Genomic DNA, 24,753 nt, shown 5'->3' on the forward strand with positions numbered 1-24,753 from the left:
AAACACTTTCTCCTGAGATTAAATTAGAATACTTAAAATCTTCATAACTTTTGTAACTGGCTATGACCTTGCTTGAGAAAGCAAAACAAACAAATAAAAAAATCCAACACAAAAAAAAGAAAAAAAAAGAAAAAAAAAAAACACACACAGAAGAAGCTTGTATGCACTTAGAATTACTATTATGTGCAGTGCATTAGCTGAAGTTTGCAACTGTTCGTTATTGTGAAACAAAAAATTCTTTTGAGATTTGTTGGCACTAAATGCAACTGCAGAAATATCAGCAGCAGCATGTTCCTTACATTCTGAGTGAAACCCAGAGGAACTATGGCTACTTTCTTTCCTCATGTACATTTATTTTCTACTTGTTCTGCAGAGCTCAGAAAGAAAGTAAAAAAAAAACAAAACAATTTACAGAAGTATCTACATTGTTCTCAGACTTTACCTGAAGAGTCTATAAAGATGCATATGGATGCTTTGGGCCTTTTTTTACCAAAGAGAACAGGAAAGTAAATAAGTTCTATATCCATAGGATGAAAATATAAAATGCTGAATACAAATGTTTTCTATTTATGCATTTTTTTCTGCATCCAATTTTATAAGATTAAAAAGAAAAAAAAGTGCATTTTCATCTCCATCTTTTTCATCAGTTATTTTAGATATATTTCTTGTGTGAGTGTATTTGCTTGCTTATGATTTAGTCTAGTTTTGTGGGATATTTTATGTACGTTTCCTTGGTTTTTCTAAGGTTCACATGATAAATATGTTTCAAATTGTCCTGGTTTAATCTTCTCAGTAACTTATAAGGTGCTGTGTAGGCTTAGGATGAGAACAATCTTGATTACACATCAGTGTGTTAATGGCTGCAGAGAAGTTCTTGCATACAGTCACGGACTTCTAGCTTCTCACACTGCCCTGCCAACAAGGAGCTGGGGTTTAACAAGGAGCTGTGAAGGAACAGGCTACCACTGCATAGGAACTCATTAAGGATCAGTTGGCTTTTTTTTATTGTTATTATTCTTTATATTTTTTTCTCTCTTACTAAAGTTTATCTCATTTTTTTTCACTTCTACTCTTTTTGACTCTCCCATCCCACTGTGGAGTAGTGAGTGAACAACTGTGTGGTGTTAAGCTGCCTACAGGCTAAAACACTACACAAATACATGGGCATAAGAACCGTCTCCCTTTTAATGTACTTATCACTTCAGCAAGACAGCTTTCACAACATAAATGGTGTCACAAAATTGTCATGAGCAGTTAAGATTTATTTGACTGCTCTAGTGTGACAATGTTTTGTATCTTTTGTAATAACATGATTACACATCAAAAAGATATGAATGTATCAATATTTAGACATTGTTATACAGTGTCATAACACCTTGACATACTAATCTCTCACTGTAGAAGACATAAAAATAACTTGGCTTTAGAGTAATACATTATTTCGAGCTATAAGTGCAGTTTGTATTTTGAATTCAGCCATTGTCTATTTCTTGGTATTTCCCAATTGCCTTTAAAAAAAGAGAAAGGAAAAAACAGTTTAAAAGCTTTCTCTGACATTGCTTACACAAAAAGAAACATATATTCTGGACTATGGTGAGATGATGGACTAGAATACTCTCAAAAGACTATAAAAGTTCTGCTAAAATGAACGCACTCGATACTGTAAATCATTTTTTTCTCAGGGACCTATATAAATAAATAATAAGTTTGCTTTGAGTACTGTAGTGTTTTTATTTTTTTAAAAGTAAACTAAAAAGTACATAAAGCATTATAATAGCCTTTACATCAGAACTGTAGTGATTCAAAGCAAATATTCAAAAGATTCCCATATTTTAACACAATAGGAGAGGATTTTCTGTTGTTTTTTCATACAGATTCTGGCATTTTCTAGGTTTATTGCTGCCAGAATTTCCAGGAGAAGACATAATTGTTTACATCTCAGTGTAAACCCATTTGACACTATCACAGGGTATACAGAAGTTCCTGTTACAAATGCTGGTTAACTGCAGCTGACAACAAATGAAAAAAGTCTTTGTCAGTTCCTTGCATAATTTTTTATAAAAATAGAGAACAAAATTCATGCCTCTTCTAACCACGTTTACTCTTCCATTTTTCATCATCTTTTACTGAAACAAGTTTTCCTCAATGGGGGATTGTGATGGATTGTTTTTACCACACATACCTGTATACATAGTGCTCTGTGCACCTGGAAAACCTCAAACTCAAAAAAGACCTGGTTTTAATGCATCTTCCATATATGCTGTATAGTTTTCTATGATTTTATTATTTGCACACAGACACTGTTAGGACAGTCAGCAATACTAAATGTTCCAAATTTTTTATAATCATTTTGCCATAAGAAATTGTTTAATATTACAGCTTATGTTTTTCTCTGGTTGGTTGATTTCTTAAATTTTTTAAAAAACTCACCAGCGAAAATATAGAGATATAAGAAAACAACAGAATTAGAGAACTATTTAATTTGAAAGGAATCTCCTACTCAAAACAGGAGTAATAACATCAAGTGGACCGACTGTAGAAGCTCAAATGTTTCTGCTTGTGTAGTCCTGGAGAGATGTGCCATACTGTGGAGATAGAAATGTATGCCTCAGCGTAGTTCTCTCAGGTAGCTAATTAATACTATTGCCATCATTCTACCCATAGCAAAATGGCAGCACAGATGTTGTTCCCTCGCAGAAAAAAACTTTGAGTAACCTGGTCTAGAGAGAGGTATCCCTGCCTCCAACAAGGGGGGTGGAACTAAATGATCTTACAGGTCTCTTTCAACTCAAACCATTCTATGATTCCATGGTGCTAAGTTGCTTAGTCAAGGCTATATCCATTCAAGCCTAGAATTCTTCTGAAAAAGGAAAATACCACAGCCTCCCTGGGAAATACCCTTGTGGTATTTTTTGTCTTTATACTTCATACAAATTTTCTTATGTTTTAGCTTGTGTCTGTTAGCTTTCTTCCCATTACTGTGTGGATCTCAGAATAGTTTGATTTTGTCTCCTCTGATCAGCTAGTTGAGGATAGCAATGACATTTCCCTTTCAGCTTTTTCTCTAAAGGCTCCTGGCTGTCTAAGATGGAGACTTCTCATAGGAGAGATGCTCTGAGTTCTTAATCATCCCTGTGCCACTTGCTGGACTTGCTCCAGTATGTCTCCGCTCTCTTGTACTGGGGAACCTGACACCCCGAGCTCTCCAGCTGTGCCTCATATGGGATGAACAGAAGGGAAGGATCACTGCTCATGGCCTGCTGACAATGACTTGCTTGATGCAGATCAGAAGGCTGCTGCTCTTTCATGCCTCAGAAATACATTCAGGACCAGGTTAACCTTGTCATCCACCAGAATTAATTGCAAAGGGAATTCCCTGTATTTTTCTGTAAAGTTGCTTTCCATCTGGTCCAGCCTATCCTGTTCTGGTCCTTGTGATTATTTCCAACTACACTGTATGACATAAAAAAATTTAGAAGCTTCTGTGTGTCGAAGACAGATGTGAAAGCACAGGTAGATATCATTTTTCTTGCACAACTAGATTCAATTTGTTTTGTGATCTATAAATATTGTTTAGTAAGCATTGCATAAATATTTCATTTTATAGTCTTACAATGAGGAAGAGTTTTGGGTGGTCAGAGCGCTATTTTTATACTTGCTTATAAATCCTTTTTTTCTCTGAAAGTCATCTGAGGTGATTGTCCTAAAGTACTTAGAGATGAGACTTAACTTTTCAGATCATTATGAAGGTTTTGGACCTACTCAGAAAAAAAAAAAAAAAAATTCCTATTTTATTTTCAAGTGTTGTGCATAGCAGATCATGTTATTGCTTTCTGATCAATCTATTTTTATAGTGATCATCACTTCTTCATTGCCTCAAACTATTTTCCTGTTCTGATGCTTTGGTTACCATTTCAAAATACTCCTGTCAAATGTTTCCAATGAGTCTCTCAATTCAAATTTGCAAAAGGGGCATTGTTACATTATTAATTTCTCTGGTATAGCACCTTGTTATTCTCTTACAACAGTAATGTTTGTTCATCAAACTTCACAATGAATTTGTGATAAGATTAGCCAGCAGATATAAGGGGTGTTCGTCTACATTTTGATTTTGTATGCTTCTTTACTAGGATCCTTTCAGACCTAGGTTTTGCACAGCGCCAATCATAATGTAACTGCCTCTTAAGAATTATGATAGCATACAAAATATACTCATTTCTACTTCCTTAATAAACCAAAGTCTATTGAAAATAATAGCTTTTCACAATTTGTTACCAATGCACATGCATGTCTTAATCAAGGAGTCTCTAGCTTTAAATTAGTCTAGTGTTAAATTAGCACTTGTTCACAGAACAAGATTGCCGTGCATTTCATTATAGAGTGGACTTTTAGTAGCTGCATAAAACCAAAATATTAGTGCTGCCAAACTAGCAGATGTATGTGTGTGGGCACTTTTCAACCCTTCTGTATCCTGTGTTGGTGTAAATATGTTGTGCTTTCTCAAGATATAAGGTTTGTGTATTGTCTGTTGATTAGTGGCTTTATTCACAACTTTCGTTAAGCTGGTTTTAGGTGCACACAGTTCTAACATGAGTGCAATAATTAAGGAAAAAAAAAAGAAAAATAGGTAAAGATCATTCGTGAGAAAGGATACAGTAAAGAGATTATTTCAAAGTTCCATTTTGGCATAAGCTAACCTAGTGGAGCTGGTTATATTGTTATATTTACTTGCATTTTAGAATACCCCAATATTATTTTACATTTTCAGAGCAGGACAATTGACATACTGAAAATCTGTTTTGCTCTTTCCTAACATATGCTACTTTGTTTTTTTTTTTCTGACAAGGTTTTCATTGATTTTGTGTATGCAATTCCTTTCACATCTAGCTAATCCCTGTTGTAGGTTGAGCTTGATAGGCATCTAAGTACCATCCAACTGCTCGCTCTGTTCCTCTTTCCAGCTTCAGTGCAACAGAGAAAGAAGAAAGGAAGAATAAAAGAAAAAAAAAAAGAAAAAAAAAAAAGAAAAACTGTGGGTGAAGATATAAAGTTCACAATAAGTGAATGACAAGTGAAAAAAGACAGAAAGAAAGCAAAACAAAATAAGTGATAGTGATGCAAAGGTGATCACTTACTACCTCCCATGGCAGACAAATGCCTAGCCAGTTCCTAAGCAAAAAATATCTCACTCCTCTAACCATCCCCCCCCCCTCTATTTTTGCTGCTGAAGACATTATATGGTCTGGAATATTTCTTTTTTTAGTTCAAGTAATTTTCCTGGTTGTATCCCTTTCCAATCTTTTGTGCACCCTGCAGTCTATACACTGGGGAGTGCAGAGTACAAGCAGAGAGAGCCTTGACACTGTGCAAACACTGTTCAGCAGTAGCTGAAACATTAGTGTGTTATCAGTGTTGTTTTACTTTTAAATCTAAACAAACAAGCAAACAAAAAAAAAAAAGAAAAAAAAGAAAAAAAAAAAAGAAAAAAAGAAAAGAAAGCCAACACCATACAAGCTGCTGTGAAGAAAATTAACTCTATTCCACCTAAACACTGCAATCTCCATCCTTCATTCCTTCATTCTGTACCATCTACACTATGCTCAGTGGCATATGCACACTAGACTTCATACCTATACTATCTAACGCACACTGATTAACCACCACCCACTTCCTGTCTTTTGATATATATGCATATATTACTTTCTTCCCACTTCTGTCAAACATCTGTAACATATCTGTAAGATGTCCATGACTTGCGTTCTGTCTGTTGTGACAGTTGCTTAGGATAAGGAGAGGCATATGCTATTGGATGTCAAAGCCATTTCAGGTTTGGCCACTGTTTCACGGGCCTGGTTTCTACGTTTATTTAGGTGATTCTTGTTCTAATGATTCCTTCAGTGTACAATTCAAATTAGGAATTATTTTCTCCCTTGAGGTGCACATTGGATTTTCCCATCCTCCCTTGTTACCCGATGTTCTGAAGTGAAAGCAATCCCTCAAGCAGATTTGCTTTTCCTGACGAAGGAACAACTCATGCTGCCTTTTCCAGGCAATTTCATACAAACACTATCCAAACCTTATCTCCTTATACAGAACACTACTACTGTCTTGGTTTCATCTGGGACAGAGTTATTTTTCCTCATAATGTCTGGCATGATGCTACATTTTGGCCTTAGGAGAAAAACAATGTTGATACCACACTGATATTTTAGTTGTTGCTGAGCAGTGCTGTACAGAGCAAATGATGTTTCAGCTTCTCATACAGTCCTGCCAGTGAGGGAGTTGGAAGTGCACAGGAAGCTGGAGGGAGAAAGAGCCAGGACAGCTGACTCAAATTGGCCAGAAGAGTATTTCAAACATTATGACATCATGTGAAAGCTATGAAACCAGGGGAGTTTGCCACAGAGGTAGCTCTTGCTTGGGGACTGGCTTGGCATTGGTTGGCAGATGGTGAGCAATCACATTGTGGATAACTTGTTTTGTAAGTATATATAAAATTATTATTACTAATATTTCTCTCTTTCTTTTCTCTCTTAGTGAATAATTTTTATCTCAAAATTCAAGTTCAACTTGTAATTTTTCTTTGTCTTGATTCCCTCCCTCATCTCTCTGGAATGATGCAAATATGTAGAATTATCTTCTTATTCATATTGCAGAGAACAAATAACACAAACAAGGACTAAAACACCTTAGTTTAAAAGTGTATCCCTATTACTAAAAATGAATAGATGTGAAATAGAATAAGCGTGCATTTTTATGATGATTTACTTGTCTGCATTTTGATATTTTTTTGTAAAATAGTGTACCATACCTGTTTTTGCATGAGACTGCCTTTATGTACTTGTAATGGAAGTAACTCACCTGTGGATGGCTGAGTTCAGAACAGATTGCCCAGAGAAACTGTAGAATCCCTTTCCTTTGAAATATTCAAAAGCTTCAGGAAACTCCGCTGTAGTTTGGACCACACAACCTCCAGAATTCCCTTCTAAATTCAAAATCTGTATCCATGTTATTTGCCAGCCAAGTGGCTTATGCTGAATTTACATTCCAGTGCTTGCATGTCCCAGTGCTCATTGCTTTTAGTATGGCTTTTAACAGTCCATTATATGGATTAATTTTACAGGAGGCTGTTGCATTATAAGAAATTTGGTACAGCAAATCAATCCAAGGTTCCTTGGCCCAGGTGCTTAAAGAGATATTTTAGAAACAAGTTCTACTCTCTAACTCAGTTATTTCTGGGATGCTATTTCATCCCAGAACCTACTTTTCAAGGCCTACCTGCTGTCCAGTCTGAGGAGAGTAATGAGCAGAGCTCAAGGAATACAGAATTTGTCACTTCACTGTTGCAGTTGTTGGGTAGAAGATATTATTTGAACAAGTTCAAGAGAAGCAGGTGTCTTGGGTCATTAAAAACAAAGGCAGTTTTGGTGAAAATATTCATAGTGGAAATCCTCATTTAGGACTATAAATTGCTCTTGTTCAGGAGGTTACTGTAGTTTAATGAAATATTTCTATATGTCTGCTGTCTTTAAAATTTAACCAAAGGAAGATAAAATGTCAAGCATTAGATGGAAAGTTACTTACAAAACTGTTAATTATGATGGCTAGTATTATCTTTTATTGACTTCACTGGTTATTTTAAGAAGTTATTACCATGTACAAGTTCTGTTAATGTACCTCCCTTTTTTAGGCTATTACAATCTATTTTTTTTAACTTTTTTCTTCATTATTTCAATTTATGACTTGGACCATTGACATAGAAAAGTCCTGATGATAAAGTGAAATTATATTATGATATAAAGTGCCTTTCCTTTGGGGCTTGCTCAATATTTAATGTTTGATGCTACTGTGTTGGACTTGGCACTTTAGTAGTTTCCTGTGTTACTGTACATTTCCTTATCTACAGGAGTACCCTTGAGGTCTTGTAATTTGCAGACAGTAGGGACTTTCTATCAAGTTTTTGACTGGCCTCTTAATTATTTACCATGTCAAGGATTTTCTAATGTTTTTATTGCCCCCTCGTGGGCCATTTGCTAAAAGCAATTTGTTATTTTGGAGATAAATTATCTTTATTTTGACTTATTTGAGTACACAGCAAAATGAATTATAAATAGGCTTTTTCACGTCATCAGAGATCCTATTAAATTCTGCTGCCTCATTTTTTCCTATTCTTAAAACATCTATTTTTGACTTTGCTAATAACAGCAAACCTCTTGACATTTTAATGCTACAGTTGACTTTTTCAAAAGACTATAAAGATGAGGTGCATTAAACTATTATTATTTGATAGGGTTTTTTTTAGGATTTATAAAGAAGAATGTCCCTGTGAAGGATAGATCACAACTGGACAAAAGTAACTGTTGGATTGCACTTGACTAATGGATGAGTTTATGCTTTTAGACTAGTTTATCAAATTAGACTTTTACCACAGATGAGAATGTTTTTTGTTTAGTCTCAATACGCATATCTTGGGAAAAAAACAGCTGTGAAAATTCTTCACCCTCACACTGTCTGTAGGTATCCAATCCAGTTCCTTGATGAAATGGAATGGTGAGTCATTGCAGTTTTATCACTGAGTATTACTTTCAAAATTTCCCTTACTTTCTTTCCCCTAAAAAATGTAGAGTTAATTCTTTCCCTCTTGGTAATACAAAGATTTTTATATGAGGGAACATGCTAGGTTGCCTTGGATTAGTAGTTCTACCCTCTAGACTGTTGTCTTCTCATCTCTGACTTGAAAAAGTACTTGTATTTATTACATTTCTAACATAAATGTGTCAAGTTGATATAGTCAGGTGAGTTGAATCTTCATGATCTGACTTTGAGAACAATGCAAGATTGGTTCAGAAGATCTTCATGAATAACTGTGTTAGGCACATGCAGAAATAATTGGTATGCATATATATACATAGTGTTTCTGTTGTTTTCTATTCCCTTCAAAATTAACCACTTGAATACCAACTAGAGACTTGAATATAATTCCATAGTATTTTTCTAGACAGCTTCCTCCAAGAAATAAATAGGGTTATTAGACTGTTACTTTTTCAGTCATATTTTTCCAGTATGCCTGTGTTTCAATCTAGCTGTTTTTGTTATATATAAATATGCATCTATGTATACATACATGAATTGACTCTCTCTCTTGGATGAAGAGTATTCTGTAAAATATTTCTCATAGATTATCTGTATACAAGTAGCTCTGTCTGTTATACAAAAGGATTAATTTCATGCTTTACTTTGCAGATTCTGGATTTGCCTTGATATTGTCTAGATATAACTATAAATTTGCATTTCATGACGGAGGGTGCTAAATATGCTTAAAAACTAGCATGTATGTAAGAAAAGTAATGAGAATTAATTTAATTCACTGCTGACATGTATCATTTTTTTTCACATAGAAAGTATCCTAATTGTGTTAGAAAGTATTTCTAATACTCCTCAATTTTTATGAAATTGTCTTACGGAAAGCATAACATTCTACTTATTAGCCTAGTTTTAACTCAATTAACAAGATAGTTCACTACTGCTGGTTTAACCATTTGAAAATCAGTTTACTTACAGAAACTCTTAAAATAGTATGAATTCTGGCTATTCAGATTTCTCTTGTTCTTCAGGCACCAATTTGTGTACACATAAATTGACAATAGCCTCCTGCCATATGGCAGTTTAAAGTCCTGTAGCTCAAATATAAAGACCAGCATGATCAACAGCAGCAGTATAGTATTGAGTAACACTACCTCAAACTCTTTTGGAAGAATTTAGGCAGAAAATAAAAATACAGGTCATTTTGTGTTGTTTGTTTCAGGAAATAAATTAAATCTATTGGTAAAATAGATTTATACCTATAATAAAATACTTGAAAGTTTGTACATTTGTCATTGTTTCTTTAAGAAGTAAAAACTGTCTTTAATTTCATCTTTTCTATGAAAACATACAAGCCAGCAAAAATATCTCTCTGTGACTTTCATAATCACTCCAGAGGCACGATTTTCTTATATGTTTATATAATCAGTATTTTAATTCTGATCTATGCTTTCATTACTGTGTCTTAAAAATGCCAGGAAGAGTCACACAATACAGAGACCTTAGAACTATGTGGTTCTCACTGTTGTCCTCAGAGTTTTTGGTGGTTGTTTTTTTTTCTTCATATTAGTACAACTGATATAATTGTTTATTATAATTGTTTTCTTTCTGAATTTGTTTTCCCTTTCTTTCCAGCAATTCCAATTCCACAATTCTATTGCATTCATTTCTAAATGTCAAGGCATTATTTGAAAGTTATCATTTTGGAAAACACTGGTAGATGATGAAAATGTATAGAAAAAGGGGGGAGGGAGGAAAGACAAGCGATCAAAGATAAATGGGAAGCATTAAATGCGGCTACCATGCCTGAACTGTGAGCTGTAAGGTGGGAGAGAGGAACAAAGAAGAACAGGATGTTGCAACAGGTGTGCTACATTACTAAAAGAAACTGCTGAGAAGAGAGACTGGCTATCACAGTCATGTGGATAACACAGATAAGCATTTTCTAGATTGCTTCTGCAATTTTGGGACCCTGGTTGCTCTCAGTACTGACAGTTTCTGGGAAGGATTTGTGCACTTTGGAATTGCCAAATTTTATCTCAGAGAAAAAAAAAAATACCCCAGACTTTGCGAGAGCATAAAGTTTGAGTAAGCAAGTAGAGAATCAGACACTAACTGTAAGGAACAGAAATAAACTTGGGATTCACTTGGGATTTTGAATTGTTAGCAATGATTATTCCCAATGGAGATGTTGTTTAGAGGTTGTTTATAATTAGAGGGATTTTTTCCACTGCTTTGTCCAGTCCAATTTGCTCATTTTGTTGGAAGAATCAATAGTGCTAGCCAAAATAATTAGCAAATCAGTAGTAATTAATATAGCATAATGTGCATGTCTTCCTTGTTAAAACTGGCATTTAGGAATGGCCTTGACAGAGTGGCAGCCCATACGTGGAAGCTGGTGATTTTGCAGACTGACAGCTTTTAAAATTTTGACCACTGTTGTGTTTCATACTCATTCAGTGCAGTTGTGAAAACAGACAAGAGGAGAGAAAAGCTTTATAAATGAAAATGTCCATAATAAGGATAATTATTTCACTGTTAACAGGGGGAATACATGCATAACTTCTATGATTTCCAGCTTTGCTGTTTTTCTCAAGCTGTTACTTAGGAGCTGAATATTTCACTTAGCTACAATCACTTCTACTGGAGCTTTAGAAGCACAAAAGCAACTGATGAAAATAAGTCTAATGAAAACTTGAGGGAGTCTTGTTCATGTTGCTTTATTTTAATGAAAGAGTATTTGTTTTACAACATGAAAAAGGAGAAGTATCCTTAAGAAAGAATGAAGAACTTAAATTAAAAATAATTTTTCTCATTCTACTTTTTCTATTTTTAGAGGATAAATTAATATCATGGAGATACTGAAAAAGGGAGGTGTTTGTCTATGTTGGGAACTATCAGACATGGAGAATATAAACACAAATACACATAATCCAGTAATCATCCCACAGCAAAATAGAAGGAGAGGTAGACCTATGAAGATCTTGCTATATCATTCTTTACTTGTGATATATATGAGCTTTTCTGGACTCAGCATGCCTCAGCATTTTTAATTCACATTGTGACCACTGCTTTGTTCCAAAGCTACCTAGTTGGTAAATACAAATCTCATTTTCTAGTGACCAATTTATCATATCATATCATAGAATGGCTTAGGCTGCAGGGGATCTTAAAGATCAGCTAGTTACAACCCCCCTAGCATGGACATGAACTGGTGGCTTAAGTCCAGATTTTACTATGTTTCCAAAAGTATTAAGGTTTTAATTTTTGTTATGAAGTTGCATTAAAGAACAGGCAATTATGAGTCAGTAACTGTTTTTACTATAAGAGTGGTATGAGAGAGCAGATAGAAAAGAAAGAGAAAACAAGAAATACAAAGATATAACTTATGGTCTATTCTCTCTTAAAGAAGAGACCAGCACAATGAAAATTTGGTATTAGATGACATATTTTTGTAATGCATCATGCTATTTATTAGCACTTATTTAAAAAATCCTGGAAATAGCAGTCTACCTTGAGATTGATCTACAAAAGTCCTGAAAATCAAAGGAACCTGATGGGGAACCTCCCTCTTATCTGTATCTGAATGCCTCCTAGCATGTTACATATTAGCTGAATTTCATCTAAATTTCATCCTAGAATCAATAATAGGTACATGATGTGATCCTGCTGAGGAACAGATTTTGGAAATGAAATGCATTATAAAGTAGAATCTTTGCATACTTCTAAATGCGTATTGAAGTAATGGAGAGCACTTAATGCAGTGTAGTCAACTGGTAGTGTCAGTCTATCATAGGTTTTTAAGTTTAGAGCTAATACATTCATTTTTTATTCTTATTTGCCATGAATTGTATAATCATTGAGGATATATATATATAAACTCTTTGTTTTTCACAACAGCCTGTATTCTCTAAGATACAAGGAGTGAATGAAGGAAAAGGTTGTTTCTGGAAGTAGTTCCTTCTATTTATCAACACTGTTTAGACAGAAAAATTCTGAAGAAAAATTACTGTCTAGATTTGTGACTAGGCTGGCATATGTGTAAAAGTTACAAAGGAAAATAAGTCATCCAAGCTGTCAGTCAGAAACTGTTTAAGTTGTAATGATAAAGAGGATGAAAGAATTTGTTTTAATTTTAATTAAAGCTAAGGGGACAGAAGGTAAAATTCACATTAGTATTCTGAATATTATTGAACATTTATTCTTTTCTGATAGTCTGAGTCAGCAGCCTGTTTGAATCAGTCACTTTTAGGAAATCATATTATTGTATATTGGTTTCATCACTTTCCTAATTCTGTTTGGAATATAGCCATCATTTAGTAAATTGCAGAACAAAAACATCTGAAGTACTTTGTGGGAGAAAAAAAAAAAAAAAAAAAAAAAAAAAAAGAACAAATAAGAGTAGATCCAGCAATAATTTAAATTTCACATTTGTGTGTCAGTGAGGAATGTAAAGTTACACTTGACTACTGTCTCACTCCAGTTTATAGGAGAGAGGAGGTTCTTTTTAATATCTGCATACCTGGCATGAGATTAAGAAACAACGGTTCAAAAGTTGGTCCGACCAGTTTATTATAAATCCTAATCAGGGAGTCAGGGAAGGGAAGGGAAGGGCAGGACTATTACAAATAAGGGTGATAGGGAAGGAGGGTGATAGAAACGATAGGAAATAAGCAAAAATTGCATGAAGCGGGGATAGTCACCACCAGGATCCAGCAGCAGTCCCATTTCATGCCATTTTGAAGGTCTGAAGCAAAAGCAGCAGGGGGAGATCAGCAGCAGCATGGTCAGGCTTGGGCAGCAAGCAGGTAGCAGGAAGAAGTCGCAGAGCCAATCCAGGAGGAAGCAGCAGGACTCAGCAGCCCAGGAGAGTTTGTCAGCATGCAGGAATTCCATAGTGAGGAATCTGATGGCAGACACCTTTGTTCTTCAGCATGTTGATAGAGCGCATAGCAAGTCCAGGAGGGATAGAGGCAGGTAGTGAGGCTTCTCATGTCAGAAACCTCTTCTTCTTCATGAGGAATCTACTGGCAGAAAACCTCACCTCATGTCTGTAGGTCTCCTTTTTATCTTTCTTCTTCTGCCACTGTGGCATTCCTGAGCGCTCTGGTGCAGCACCTCCTGAGATGGCCATCTTCCTCGAGATAAGCCCACACAAAAGACTGCTTCCTGGCCATCAATCTGCGATTTGTCTCTCTCTCGTTGCCCCTGGCCTTGTCCATCTGTATCCCTCAGACAAAGGATTTCACAACTAGGACTTGCTTGGGCTTGTTCATCTGTGTCCCTAGCAAGCTTTGGGACAATGATGTAACAGAATAATCTCTTACAACTACTCAAATGTAATTTTATTTAGTTGATATTTGAAACAAGTCCTACACGTACTATACATTCTTGAACCCATCTTTGAGTAGAAAGCATCCTTTTCCATAACAATCTATAGCTATTCTGAAGACTTTATGTTGATATTTTCCTTGAAATCCAAGATAAAAATTCTGTAAAATATCATAAAGGAAGAATTAATAATAGTAGATATTTCTGTTATATAGAAGTCATCTGATGTACGAAAGAGTTAAAAACAATAGAAGAAAAAAATTGCAGAGAAAGTCCAAGTCATATTTAATTTATTTTTACCAAGTACATTTTTGTGCATTACCTGGAACTGGGATTTTTTGTAGCTAAAAGCACTTGCTTACTTTGTTTATTCCAGTGTTAGCAGCAAATATTTTTATGCAATTAAAACTTGGAGCTGTTTTTGAAAACACAGAAAGAAATGTGAAGGACATCAGGATTTATTTCATAATAGTTTGTAGGTACTCAGCTTCAGAAAATGATCTTTGAAATCCCAGGTCATTCTTTGCTAATATTTCTGAATATTTATATAGTCCTTATGCATACAGTTTGTACTGGATGCTCCCCATGTGCTTAAGTAGACGTGCTACTCAACAGTGTGTAATGTGAAATAGAGCAATGGTAATTCATTGACATCAACGCCATATCAGGATTTCTCAAAGAGATGTTCACTTGCCTGTGAAGCCTGAGCAGGAAGATTTCAGGACTTGCTTACCAGATAAACATAATAACAGCCAGATATAAAGTAAGAACATTGAAGTTATGGTAATTAAAGCTGTTACCTGGTGGACTAGAATTGAACTTTTCCCTGGTTTCCTTGTTCCCCAGAGTGATCAACAGGGAGAAGATATAACGAGAGAGTGTTGTTTTGGTTTTTTTTTTGTTTTGTTTTATTTTTAATAATAATAATTATTATTATTTTGTTTTTTCTTTGTTTTAATCTTTCTTATGATAATTGAATTTCCATGGAAGCTGGAGCAGCTTTAGCAGCTGAGAGAGCTTCATCCTGCACGTATTTGACTCACAGTTTAAGTCAGCCCTTTCAGAGTTGATAGATAGGCTTTCTTGTGCCTTCACAGAACAAAACTGAATTGAATCTTTCCTAATAAGCAAAAGGGAGGAGTGTATTTATTGCCCATGGACTCATTTCACAAGGAAGAACTAATTCATCACTGTTCTGCAGAGGACTGTTAATGGTTCCATCCCCTTCCAGAGACACATGCTTGTACCCAGACACACCAGCAAACCTTTTACATTGATAATAAGGGTCCATTCCACTGTCTGGAGTCTCTTATTTTTTATGTTAAAGGGTTTTGTTGTCTGTCAGGATGTCAAGCTTGATTGCTCTTTTGATTTACCAAAGTGTCTCTCCACTTTTCATGAAGAATTCAACTTAAAAGTTAGTTTTATTGCAGTTTGTATAGAAATTTCTGGAAATTTTTTACTGTTACTTAATTTAAATAAGTGACTACAACTATATTTTATTATTCTTCTGTGCTTGGCAACACAAAATCTCTCTTCCAAAGAGGTTAAGTCTTCTCTCTTAGCAGCCAGGGTTACTGGCAGGTTTAATGACAATTTCAATTCATAAAACATTATAAGGTTTTGTGAAGAAAAACAAAGATCAGAGAAAAAATTAAAACACACAAGACAGAGAAATGAAAAATAGTAATTGAAACTGTTAATGCACTAACATTATCCATAGGAGACAAATTTAATATGCTTGATTTCAAGATTTACAAAATTTGGCAAATAATTTATTCAGTAGTATTTATTCTGGAGTTATCTACATATCACATTCCATTGTAATCTGTTTTAGCCAGAATATAAAACCTTTATTAGGAGATACTGTGGGATATAAACTGGAAGATATTTATCTTATTGACTAGCAGTTGTGATTCTTCCCTAAAGATTACATAATTTTTTTCAAAATAGAAAGAATCAGAAAACTGCAACAAGATCTGCCCTCTCTACATAACCTTCACAAATCAATGGCTGTGTCTGTCTGTGTTTCATCTTACAGAAATATATATATATATATATGACCTTCCCAAGAATACGTTTTTCAACATAGTTTTCACCATATTGCCCTGCAACATTTCAGTTTGATGTTTTCAGTCAAGGGCAGCAATGAAAGCCTAACCAGCTTAAGTCAAAATCTTTTTGGAGCTAATGCAGAGCTGTTCCAGGTACAGAGTTTTGATTGTATTATGAATTTTTGGGAATAAATGTTTCATATCAGTTAAAATAGTGAAGGCAATCCTGCTAGAGGTGCTGTATAGCAGGCTTGCCATGGTGTTTGCAGCAGTACTTGGACTGAAGTTTTCCTCAAGAACAGATCCAATGATTACATGTAATTGGAAGCCTATAAAGTATCTGCTTTAATTCTCAACATTGACTACAGCAATAATGAAAGTGAATACTGATAATATTTACTAGTTTAGACAGGAAACAGTATTCAGCAATATGTTCAAAGGCCGTGTCTAAACAGCAAAACGTTAGTCAGTGTCCGAAAGTGATTCAAATATCACCTGCTGCTGACATTTAACCACAAGTTAAGAGAAACAAAAAGAGAAAAAAATGCAGCAGAACTTGGTCATATTTTATACTTACTGTCTGATTGCTTTGGAATAAAATTCTATATAAATGTTGTGCTGAAAAACATCTGTTTTGGGAAAGAACCAAAGAAAAAAAAATAAAAACCAACCAGAAACAAAATTAAAAAATAAAACTTGGAAAGACAGAAATAACTTTTATCTTCCAGTGCTAAAATATAAACTGGAATAGTCAAGAATTGATGACAATCTTCAAGCAAATGGGGAAAGAAGTTATACTATGCTGCTTCCCATTTAGGTTATCCTCATAAAGAACTGTTTAGTTCAGCCTGGGCATGCTCATCAAAATGCCACTCTTCAGGATGCCAGTAACATATCATATCTCAGAACAAAATGTGCAAACAACTATGCTGCCAATTTTTGACTGAAACATTTACAAACACAAGTGAGCACAATATTATAACTTAAGTTGTTTCTCTGTGGATCCTTTTTCAGGTGGAATTTAATACTTTTTGTGTGTAGAGATCAAAGAAAACACATAGAGAAGACGGATGTGCACATTTCAGATTTCTTCCCTCTCATTTTCTCTCACTTGGATGAGATGCACGAATGAATATTTAGTAGAAAAGGGAAGCAAAATGTTAGAAACACACTTCTTTGCATAGATCCACAACATTTTTTTCATTAACAGCCTCCTTGTTCTGTGCAGTGGTTTGAGACCTACCTTCCAGAGTTTCATAACTAAAACAGCTAGATTCAATAGAGACTACTTTGCTCCAAAAATTATAAATCTTTCATAGAAATTAGAGTAAATAGTTTCTTAATTTTGTTATACATGAAAAAAAAAAAAAAAAAAAAAGTGTCAGCAATGTTTTACTAGCTGTTTGCTAGCATCAGGTGAAAGATTTTCTGTTACTATTCAGGGAAACCTGCTAATGGAAGGAAATAAAGATAATTTATTTGATGTATAGATATGACTTACCATGGGGTTTCTTTCTGGTAATGTAAGACTAATAAGACTGCTGAAATGAAGCACAGCAGATTATATTTTGTTTTCCACTGACTGATTAAAATACTATTTTCTACCATAGCACAAATTACGATAAAAATTTGAAATGCATTTCTTTTTGAGGGAAAATAGGCTGGAATAGGTGTATCAGAGGTTCTCTATAATACAATGCTAATTTCCTCATCCAATCTAACATGGTACTGGGATTGTGATTACACATAGAACCATGAGTGTAGATTTTGTCTCTTGTCTCTCTATGCTGTTTCACTTGAGAGGACATCTTCTGAAGGTGTGGAGCTCTTAGAGTGGGTCCAGAGGAGGGCCATTAAGATGATCACAGGGCTAAGGAACCTCTCCTATGTAAAAAGGTTGAGGCAACTGGAATTGTTTAGGTTGGAGAATACTCTGGGGAGACCTCACTGTGGCCTTCCAGTACTTAAAGGAAGCATATAAACAGGAGGGAGAACGAGTGTTTACAAGGTTGGATAGTGATAGGATAAGGGGGAACGGACTTAAACTGAGACAGGGGATGTTTAGGTTAGATATTAAGAGAAAGTTCTTCACACGGAGGATGGTGACACACTGGAACAGATTGCCCAAGGAGGCTGTGGATGCCCCATCCCTGGAGGTATCCGAGGCCAGGCTGGATGTGGCTCTGGGCAGCCTGGCCTGGTGGTTGGTAACCCTGCACATAGCAGGGGGTTGAAACTGGATGACCATTGTGTTCCTTTTCAACCCAGACCATTCTATGATCCTATGAATGTTCTGTATGTGATTGCAGGTAGATATTTAAATGAAGTACGGAGAGGAATGACTCTTATAGACCCTTGAAGGATATGGAGGTCCTCTTTGAAATGGGCTATAAGTGTCAGTAGGAAAGTGAACTCTCTTCCCTAAAAAGCAAAGAAAATTTTCTGTTAGGACTACAGAAATGCTTTGTGACTCTGGCTTTAGTTTGGCTTACTTAGGGGTTAGCACACTAGCATCATTTAGGTGGTATTGCACTCATCTTTCTCTTTATGAACTTTCTTAATACTGAAGATTTAATAAAAAATTCAAGATGTTCCTCTTCAGCATGATTCGGACTACTGAAAGAGAATGAGAGAAACATCTTGCTACTGGGGCTTATTTTATCATGATACTTCTTTGTAAGTCCACAACAGAATTCCCCAAAGTAGTATAACCCAAAGTATTGTCTGTATCTCACAGCCAGGCAGGATGCCCAAATTTTCGATGAGCAATAGGCTAGTTTGTAAGAAACAGCACGTATATGGAGACCAAAATACAGGTTGTTACTGCAAGTATATTACAGGTTACCTTTCGAGTAGGCTACTCTTCTGTGCTTGTCATTTACAGAACAACACTGATACTGCTAGAAATGGATCCTCTAAGCATAGATGACATTAATATAATTTTTCCTATGCCTATCTGTGTTGGTATTATTTCCAGATAGAATCTTCCAATACCATTGTTCTGACTTCTGCGTACACTAGTTTAGTGTAGTGCATACACTAAAATTGGAATGATTCAGAGAAAATTAGCATGGCCTTTATGCAAATTTAACACACAAATTCGTGAAATGTCCAAATTTTTTTTAAGCTCAAAGAGGGTAGATTTATGTTAGGTGTAAGGAAAAAATATTTTACAGTAAGGGTGGTGATGCACTGAATCAGGTTGCACAGTGATGTGGTTGATGCCCCCTCCCTGGAGACTTTCAAGGGGAGGCTGGATCAGGACCTGGGCAACCCGATCTAGCTGTTGATGACCCTGTTCATTACAGGAGAGTTGGACTAGATAGCCTTAAGAGGTCCCTTCGAACTCTAAGGATTCTATAGGATGAAATTCCATCTTGCTTCCATCTTGCATCCATCCACTCAGCTTGCTGAGTGACAAGTGCCTCAGAATAGAAGAATTAAGTACAGACAGCCTTTTCATATAGACTTGCTAACTGTAAACTTTAAATTAGGTCACAGCACAATTATTATCTTTTTAATCACCTGGCAGAGGGGCTGTGAACAAAGGGTGAGAGGATTATTCATCGTAATGAAGAAGAAAGTAAGTAGTAAATCAAATTAATGAACATCATATATGAATGTTTATTAATGTAAGAAATGTAAACAGAAGCATCTTACATTATGATTGTGATCACAGTTATGAATTAGTTGGCATAACAGAAATTTGATGAAGTCACGTGACTGGAACATTAACACAAATAGTACTCATAGTACTCATTTCATAGGAGGTTGTTTTTTTTTTTTTTGTAAGCCATTACCGTAATTCCCCTGACTATAGATTGTAATGACAGAGATTCAGAGAGAAACAGCAGAATGCGAATCTGCAGCTATAGAACACGGGGCAAAAGGCAGAAACTGATACACAGGAAGTTCCATACAAACACAAAGGAGAACTTGCTTGCTGTCAGAGTTATGGAGTACTGGAACAGGCTGCCCAGAAAGACTGTGGAGTCTGTTCCAGAGATATTCAAGACCCAACTGGAATCTTCCTGTGCAACTTATTGTAGGAAACCTTCTTTAGCAGAGGGTTGAACTTGATGATCTCTAGAGGTCCCTTCTAACCCCGGCAATTCTGTGATTGTGTGAAATGACATCAAATTTTGGGAAAAAAAAAAAAAAAAAGAAAAATAATGAAGAGAAAGTAAATCTAATTTTGTCTATAAGCTGATGGCTTTCTGTAACTAGATGGATTTGTCTGTAAAAAAAAGAAACAGTAAGTCAATTTAGATATCCATTAAGAGGTAAAGGTCACAAAATTTAATAAAAGAGATAGAGAAATCAGGAAAATAAAAACATGAGAATTGTTTGTGAATCTTCATGCATCCACTTTAAAAAAAAAAAAAAAAAAGTGGCCAATAAGATACATTTTCAGAAGTGTGCCAATATCTTTATTGATGCCACACAGGGAGTTCAGCCTCTGAAATTCCACTAAATGAGGCTGATGTCTGATATGTTTTTTCAAAATAAAGAACGATGTTGACATTGGTATTCGAAGAAAAAGACATATTCAAATGGCCAGCTGTGAGCTCATGGTAGGCTTAATGACATCAGCTAAGAAAACCTACAGCCAATTATTTAATTAAATTACAATTATTTTTAAAAGAATGTTTATAGTTTATATGGACTACAATTGCTTAAGGATCTGGGAAACGTACTCCTAAATAAAGCAGAATTTTTAGGCAGTACTTATTTCCTATCCATTCAATATAAGCAGTTATCTGGAAATAAGGTGAAAATTTGTCACCATTAGAAAATAAAGGAAATGGAGCAAATCATAACCAGTTCCAAGTTGTGAAAGGACAGGAAAAGACCCAAAAGTGACCCAAAACCCACATCTGATCTTGACAAATTTTTGAAGATAATTATTGTTCATATAATACAAGAGATTACTTGAATGGCAGTTTTAGTTGCAGTACAGCCTGCAAAATGTGACTAATTATCTCCCACAGCTCTAAGAAACTCATTTCCCAAGGGAAATGTGGCAATAAAACTTTGTCCTTATAACATTTTACATTTGTAAAAGATTTATAAAATTCACTAATTAAGCTTGACAAACCTCAAGAGAACAAGTAAAGTAACAGTTTACTCATTTTTATGTATGCTGCACACCCAAGTAATGGGACTTGCCAAAGGTCACACAAAGTTAGAGGCAGAGTCTGAAAGAGAAAAAAAGACATCCTTTCCAAAAGGCCAATGACAAAAATGTGCCCAGCAAACCATATTCTTCTGCCATAGTTTAGAATGCGGAGTGCCTATGCTTGTTAAAATGTCATTGGGCAGTGTTATGATAGTTTCTATCTTCTTGTTTGCTCTACGTTGTTGTATATTAATGCAGAAAGAGTAACTTTCTGTATATTAGATATAATAAATTGGCTGTTTTTAGGATTACTAAAATAAATCCTACATTTTTTTCATCATTTTTCAGAATTTTTTAGCATTGTGCACCAAGAGAAAGCTTTCTGAGTGGGAAAAAATGTCTGAAATGTCACCAGTATTTACTGATATGGTAATAAATTAGCAAAGAAAGTGAACAAAAGTATTTGGCTTGCTATAGAGAGGTTCTTCGTATCACAAGAGCCACCTGAAAAACAAAATTGATTGTAGGGTAGGGATGAGTGAAACTTGATTTGAAAGAAAAGCCACCTGCAGCAGAACAGAGTACTGAAATTCCAAGGGAATCTGTGCCTTATGCCCCAAATTTCTCAGAGAGAAAAATGTAACTATTATATATAATTATATATATATATTATAAAGAATTATTTATATGTATATATAAATATTGTAATTTGTTCAGGTGCCTATCTTTTGCTAAAAAGGGATACATTATTTTCTTTATTGTGCAAAGCTAAATATCTTTTTTACATGAATAAACTTAAAACTTGTGAGCACATAAGTCTAACACCTGAAAAGACTGGAGGATAAGGTCACTATGGCTTTTCTGTAATATCTAACATAATCTTCTCAGCTATAGGAAAAAAAAAATAAATCTGAGACTTAGTACTCTCTAGGGCTTACTCCAGAGGAGTACTAAAAACCTATGTCTAAAATGTTAAATAAAATTTTATCAGAGGTCAGTTCAAGACTGGTTGACAAATGGCAGCAAATGTTCATTGGCCAAAGGCAAAATTATTTAGAGCTATCTCTTCCACCAACAAGTCTTGGTGAGAGTTGGGTTGCTCAAAATAAAGTTGGATGTGAAATTAAAACTTCTGTGTCCACAGCATTGAAACTTAAGTAGTATGAATAATCTTAATTGATCAAACTCATTATCAAACTCACTTCATTATATATATTACATATATACATATATGTATTTACTTACATTCCAAATCACAAAACACAGACACTTGGAAAGCTTTACCAAAGTTGTGACAACTGCCCTGAGAAAACTGCTGGAATTTGCAGCCAGTAGATGTTCAGAAAATAAATAAATAAATAAATAATAAAATCTGCACTGTGCTTTTTTCAGGTTACTGCTTTTTGATATAAGACAAATTCTTCAGCCTTTCTTCACATTAAATTATCTTTAAATCATGAAGCTATCTTGCTTGAAATCGAGTTACTTTTAATTTGACATTCAGAGGAGAGCTTATTTAGTGGTAGGATGAAAATGAAAGCAATTTCATAGTGTCAGTCCCTGATTCCTCTTTATTTGCAAACACACTTTCATACAAACAAAAGCAAACATATGTCTAAAGTGGCTGCAAAATAATTAATAGTCAGGGAAAGGATGAAAACATGAAGCAATATCAGCATTTAGTTTGCTGTAATCAGTTCAAACAATTTCAAAACCGAAATGCAAATCTAAAGGAAAAGAAGCCAAATGCTCAGTCTCTTAACAGTAAAACTGTCCTGACATCTTTACATTATAAATATTTCAGATTGTTTATAAACCTTTACATGGGGACTCTCCTTTTCTTTTCTTTTGATAAAATAACTAAACATCTAACAAAATATTGGTAAAATATCAAAAGATACAGACTAAACTACTGTGTTATATGCATCAGTTTCCTAATTTCTAAAGCCAAACTGATTTTATAACAATATATTTTGCCTACCATTCTAAGGCCTTGACTTGCCTTCTAGATTGCAGGTGCAGGTTACTTATCTTCTAACATCAGCTCCTTCTTTGCATTTGTTAGTGATTTGCATGTCCTCTAGATGATAGAATAGATACACCTGCATGCTGGAGGGCTGTATTATATCATTACTTAGGCTCGTGTCAGGCTACTTTGTACCCCAGCACAGCATTTGATGGTAAGCACTTTGTTCTTTGCTTGCTTCTTTACTTCTGCCTGAGTTATTTTTCCTCTTTCAGCAAAATAGCTTCCCTGAAAGGCAGTAGTTGTGTGTGGTTTGTTGGGTTACCATTAAACAGGACAGCAGTCAGAAGTGTCATTAAAGAAATTGAGGTGGGTTTTTTTGTTTGCTTGCTTTTTATTATTATTATTTTTATTTTTTTTTAATGCAATAATAGATACTTTTTCAGGAAATGTACTTATCTTGGGATCTTAAGTTCATTCACAAACACTGGTGTTTTCATATTCTTTCCAATAGACCCATCAGTGACTCCACTCAAATGGTTTTAGTAACCTTCCTAGATCTAGATCCTAGAGTATGTCTTTGACTTACCAAAGTTACCTGTCAACCTACACACTAGTACTATAAACAGGAGAACAGAGTTGATTCTAAATCTGGAACGTACTATTTAATTTAATGAGGACATATGAATTCAACACTGATGATTTAACTTGAATGTAGCTATTACTTAAGCTGTTACAAAGTATTACTATGCAGAAAAAAATGCCTGCACAATGCATATATAATAAAGAAGAGCATTAATTTGGCTAGAATGTCTGCAATTCTAGAAGTTCTTGTTGAAAAGAAAGATTGCAATTTATTTAAAGAAAAAACTTTTTTGCAAAGGAAAAAATTCATAACCAATAAATCTTTAGGTTGCTAGTTCATCCAGAATATTATTTTTAAGTTGTAAACATGAAGCATGATTTATTGCTTATAACTCATGCATAAAACATAGTGAACTGAATTGAAAAATTATTCCACTATATTTTCAATCAAATTAAGTTGTTTTGTTTTGTTTTTTAAAAACAAAGGAATTAAATGTTTCTATTATATTTCTTTAGTCACCAGATAGAGGTTGATTAGATAGTGTAATTGCTGAGGTATATTTTTCTTCTTTGCAATATATTCTTGCATACATACAGTGAGTGCATACATAAACAGAGAAAGCTAAATACGTTAAACCAAGGCATAAACCTTCAACAGCAAATTATAAAATACTTACCTTTATTACAAAGTATTTTAATATCTGTTTGAAAAGTACTGTTTGTTTTCAATAATGTTACTTTAAAAAAAAATAAAATAAAAAAAAGCACAATTCTGTGCTATCTCAGCCCTGGTTTAGAAAACCTATGATGATGTCATTGACATCCATATATGCTGAGAAAGATAAATCAATGACATGCAGTGCAAAGCTAACTACCCTGGCAGAACTACAAAATGTAACATGGAAGATGTATGTCTTAATTACTTGATTCACATACAAGAATTTTCAGCTGCCAACAGGCTGTGTTCAGTGTAAAATACAAATCAAAGAGGACTTAAAATGACTGACCTGAGCACTGCTGTGCAGTGAACTTGTACTCAGAACTGAGTGCATAAATTTCCAAAGGAATTCTGATTTCTCTTAAGAAGTAGAAGGTGTGATATGTTCTTGTGTTTC

At 34.7% G+C, this 24,753-nt stretch overlaps 1 protein-coding gene and 1 non-coding gene across 4 annotated transcripts in view; both read left to right on the forward strand.

Annotated features, from left to right (window-relative positions):
• CNTN5 (contactin 5) overlaps positions 1-24,753 on the forward strand; it is a 579,795-nt gene that overhangs the window by 275,605 nt on the left and 279,437 nt on the right. The window lies entirely within an intron of this gene.
• Positions 18,983-19,090, forward strand: LOC128075027 (U6 spliceosomal RNA). Its single transcript, XR_008203571.1, has one exon. It is a non-coding gene; the product is annotated as a U6 spliceosomal RNA (small nuclear RNA).

Source organism: Tympanuchus pallidicinctus, unplaced genomic scaffold (genome assembly GCF_026119805.1).
Source record: "Tympanuchus pallidicinctus isolate F22 unplaced genomic scaffold, pur_lepc_1.0 scaffold11, whole genome shotgun sequence".
Lineage (NCBI taxonomy): Eukaryota > Metazoa > Chordata > Aves > Galliformes > Phasianidae > Tympanuchus > Tympanuchus pallidicinctus.